At 47.7% G+C, this 4,476-nt stretch overlaps 1 pseudogene; it reads right to left on the reverse strand.

Annotated features, from left to right (window-relative positions):
• Positions 1-931: 931 nt before the first annotated feature.
• LOC105473709 (polypyrimidine tract-binding protein 1-like) lies at positions 932-3,145 on the reverse strand (annotated as a pseudogene).
• Positions 3,146-4,476: the final 1,331 nt, after the last annotated feature.

The raw sequence follows: 4,476 nt of genomic DNA on the forward strand, positions 1-4,476 counted from the left end.
GGTGGAGGGTCAGCCCAAAGATTTATGAAGTCCCTTTGTGTTTTGAGACCCTGGAGAACAATAGCTTTCCAGGATGGGGGTTGGGATGTAGGGGATGGGAGTGGGTGACTGGGTGTGAGAACAACCAAGCAAAAAGGAATAGGCAACTCCTACCAGGCTGGCTAGAGGGGAAGTGGTCTTTTAGTCGGCCTGCCAGTCTCTGGAGAAGTCCTTTTATTCGCTGTTTTTGCCTTCTCTTTGTTTTGGGTCCTTTGATTTCAGGAAGCTATGGTTCTTTTGCAGTCTACTTTTTAATAGTTCTGGAGGAAGAGGGTAGATTGGATTTTAAAATAAAATAGTAACAGCACTGGGTTATTTAAGTAGAAAGGAAAGAAGTACTTCCCTTCGGTCCACATTCTGGAGGGCAAGATGGGGTAATACAGCAGTTCTCAAACTTTTTTGTCTCAGGACCCCTTTATATACTCTTAAAAATGTATGTAGGTTAGTGGCAGAAAATATAAAATATTTGTCAATTTTAAGATCACAATAATAAACCCATTACATGTTAATATAAATAACATATTTCTATTTTAATTTTATTTATTTATTTATTTTAGCAAGGTGAACTAGATTTAATTTTTTAAAAAACAGGTAAACTGGCCGGGCGCGGTGGCTCAAGCCTGTAATCCCAGCACTTTGGGAGGCCGAGACGGGCGGATCACGAGGTCAGGAGATCGAGACCATCCTGGCTAACACGGTGAAACCCCGTCTCTACTAAAAAATACAAAAAACTAGCCGGGCGTGGTGGCGGCGCCTGTAGTCCCAGCTACTCGGGAGGCTGAGGCAGGAGAATGGCGTGAACCCGGGAGGCGGAGCTTGCAGTGAGCTGAGATCCGGCCACCGCACTCCAGCCTGGGCGGCAGAGCAAGACTCCGTCTCAAAAAAAAAAAAAAAAAAACAGGTAAACTGATTTCTTTTTTTTTTTTTTAATTTTTTTTTAAACTGATTTCTTTTTAAAGAAATAAAATGATCAGTTAAGGTCACTTCAGCTGCTTTTTAAAGTGGCTTTTTTCTGGAATGATGGAAGTTGTCGCCAGGGGGCCCGGCCGTGGGGGGCCTGAGACCCCTAGATGGTGGACTTGGAGACGGAGACCCCCGGGTGGTGGTTCTCCCAGACATGGTGGTTGTGTAGGTCAATGGGGGCCTGGACCGCCTCCTCCACGCAGCGCATTTGGATCAGCGCCATCTTGCGGTCCTTCTGGAAGAACTTGAGTCGTTTGACGACGCCCCCATGGCTGGAGGAGAAGACCTTGAGATATTCCTCGGATACTGAGGGCGGGATGTTGGAGAGGTGCACAGTGGCCGAGGGCAGGAATATGTTCTGGAAGTTCTTGAAGCCTGGCTTCTTGAAGCGGTGCAGGGCCGAATTGCCATAGTCCTTGGTCAGGCTTTGGTCCTGCCGGCTCTCGAGGGGCAGCTGCACGTTCTGGTGCTTCAAGGGCGTGATACAGGTGAGGTGATGCGGGTGGGCTTCCCGTACAGCTTGTGCCAGTTCAGGTGGCTCATGGCCGGCTGGGCCTGGTTGTCGTCCGCCATCTTCACCAGGGCGTTCTCCTTTTTATTGACTAGGATCTTCACGTGCTGCACGTACCCCTAGTCGCTGAAAAGAATAAAGAGGCTTTGGGGGATGGGCGCGGTGGCTCACGCTTGTAATCCATCACTTTGGGAGGCTGAGGCAGGAGGATCATGAGGTCAGGAGTTCGAGACCAGCCTGACCAACATGATGAAACCCCGTCTCTACTAAAAATACAAAAATTAGCCGGGCGTGGTGGCGCGCTTGTAATCCCAGCTACTCCGGAGGCTGAGACAGGAGAATCGCTTCAACCCGGGAGGGAGAGGTTGCAATGAACCGAGATCACGCCATTGCACTACAGCCTGGGCAACAGAGCAAGACTCCGTCACACACACACACACACACACACACACACACACGCACACAAAATAGGCTTTGGGGTGTGACTCTCTCTGGGTTGAGGTTGCTGACCAGTAAGACAGAATTTCCTGCCCCCGCCAGGCCCGGGATGGCGATCCGGCCTGCCGCTGCAGCTGCCGCCGCCGCGGAGGGGATAGCCAGGGGTACCAGGGCTCCGTGGATGTTGGGAACTAAAAGGTCGAAGGCCGCGGCCATGTCCGGTCTAGCGAGGGCTGGCTGTCCCCAGAGGGCAGGTCTGGGCGTGGTAGTCGCGGCTCTTGTCATTGTTGTACTTGACGTTGAGACTGATGAGCTTGGGGAAGTCGATGCACAGCGAGTGGCAGGCGTTGTAGGTGTTCTGCCAGTCCAGCGACAGCTTGACACGCTGGGCGTTCTCGGGGTCGGCGTACTGCAGCAGGGCCTGGAACTGGCTGTGGAACTTGAAGGTGATGGTCTTCAACAATGTGCCGAACTTGGAGAAAATCTGGTGCAGCACATCCAGAGTCACTGGCTAGACGAGGTTCTCCACGATGATCCTGAGCACTGGGCTCTGCCGGGCCATTGCCATCCCTGCGTCTACGGCCACCGCCGAGGCAGCCAAGCCCAGGTTCACCGAATGGACGCCTGAGAGCCGCCGGGTCCTGCGCCTGGTTGGGAGAGCTGTCGGTCTTCAGCCCCTTGTGGTTGGAGAACTGGATGTAGATGGGCTGGCTGCGCAGCACGGGTGTCACCGAGGTGCAGTAGTTCACCATGGTGTTGGCAGCCTCCTCCGTGCTCATCTCGATGAAGGCCTGGTTTTTCCCCTTCAGCATCAGGAGATTAGCGACCTTCCCAAAGGGCAGCTCCAGGGAGATCACCTCCCCTTCGGTGACGTCGATGGGAGCTTCTGGATGTGGGTCACCCTGGAGGGGACACCTGCGCTTCTGCTGTCACCTTTGAACTTCTTGCTGCCATTTCCATTTGCTGCAGAGGCCGAGTTGCTGCTCATGATAAATGGTCAGTTAGTGACACAAGTAGAGAAAATCTCGTCAGATCCCTGCTTTGTACCAACTGCTATATCTGGGACAATGCCGTCCATGGCACTCACAGCAGACCCGCGGGGATGGAGTGGAGGCGCCGGAATATTTTATTTTTTATTCGTTTATTTACTTTTGAGAGAGAGTCTTGCTCTGTTGCGCAGGCTGGAGTGCAGTGGCACGATCTTGGCTCACTGGAACCTCTGCCTCCTGCGTTCAAGTGATTCTCCTGCCTCAGCCTTCCGAGTAGCTGGGATTACAAGCGCATGCCCAGCTAATTTTTGTATTTTTAGTAGAGAGAGGGTTTGGGTTTCTCCACGTTGGCGAGGGTGGTCTCGAACTCTTGACCTCAGGTGATTCACCTGCCTTGGCCTCCAGAAGTGCTGGAATTACAGGCATGAGCCACTCTGCCCAGCTCATATTTCTATTTTTAAAAATCATATCTTCCAAACAAAATTTTCAGCAAGAAAAATGACATTATTTTACATTTTTGAAAAATGGCATTGTTTTGCATTGTGAAATATTTTGAAATTTTTTAAATGTGTGCATTAACAGAAGATAAATGGATTCTCAAATATTTACTTTTGCATTCAGTATATTGCAATATGTTGGTTTGGTCAAAATGTGTGAAGAAAATCCAGCTTCACACAACTATGTAGCTGGAAAAGGGAAGAGTATTTAATAGTCCTCTTAGATAATTGTGGATATTCTATTTTGATACTACACCAAAACAAGTGTCTTAAAGGTTAGTTGCAATGTGAAGTCTGAAATTATGTCAAGAAACTTTTCGTGTTCTGTTACATTAAAATCCATTGGTTTGCTGTGTACTTAGAATGGATCTTTTACCCATGCATGATTTTGTAATACAATGCATTCATTGGTCATTGGAAAATATTTGTCTTTGAATGATGCAGGTATTTCAAATGTTGACACATTTTATTATACCATATTAGAAAAAAATCACGGTCATTAATATCACCAATCTATTTCATTAGAAAAATCCTTATGAGAAGCTGTCAAGCTCCACAGTGGTAAACAAAAGTTTTTCCAAATTCTAACTTTTGCTTGGAAGCTCAAATTTTATCATCAGCAACAAATGCTATCAGTTGTTTTCCTTGAAGTGACAGGCTCCCTTTGTTCATTTTTAAGAAAATGTCTGCCAAATGCTTAGTCTGAAATAGCATTCTTTGTCATTTGTTCTTTCAAGCAAAAAGAAAAAAAGATGCTCCATGAAAAAAGTGGTTTGTTCAACTCACAACTCAAATAATTGCCTAAGTGTTTTTCCTAGAGATAACTATCATAGTTTGGAACACAGCAAAAGTACTTTATGCATACTTCTCATTTTGTTACACAGTGTCTCAGTCTGTTGTGTGTTTCCATAACAGAATACCACAGACTGGGTAATTTATAAAGAAAAGAAACGTATTTTTTACAGTTCTGGAGGCTGAGAAGTTAAGAGGCCCGCATCTGGGGAAGGCCTCCTTGTTCCGTCATCCCATGGCAGAAGGC

This window comes from Macaca nemestrina, chromosome 7 (assembly GCF_043159975.1).
Source record: "Macaca nemestrina isolate mMacNem1 chromosome 7, mMacNem.hap1, whole genome shotgun sequence".
In the NCBI taxonomy this organism is placed as follows: domain Eukaryota; kingdom Metazoa; phylum Chordata; class Mammalia; order Primates; family Cercopithecidae; genus Macaca; species Macaca nemestrina.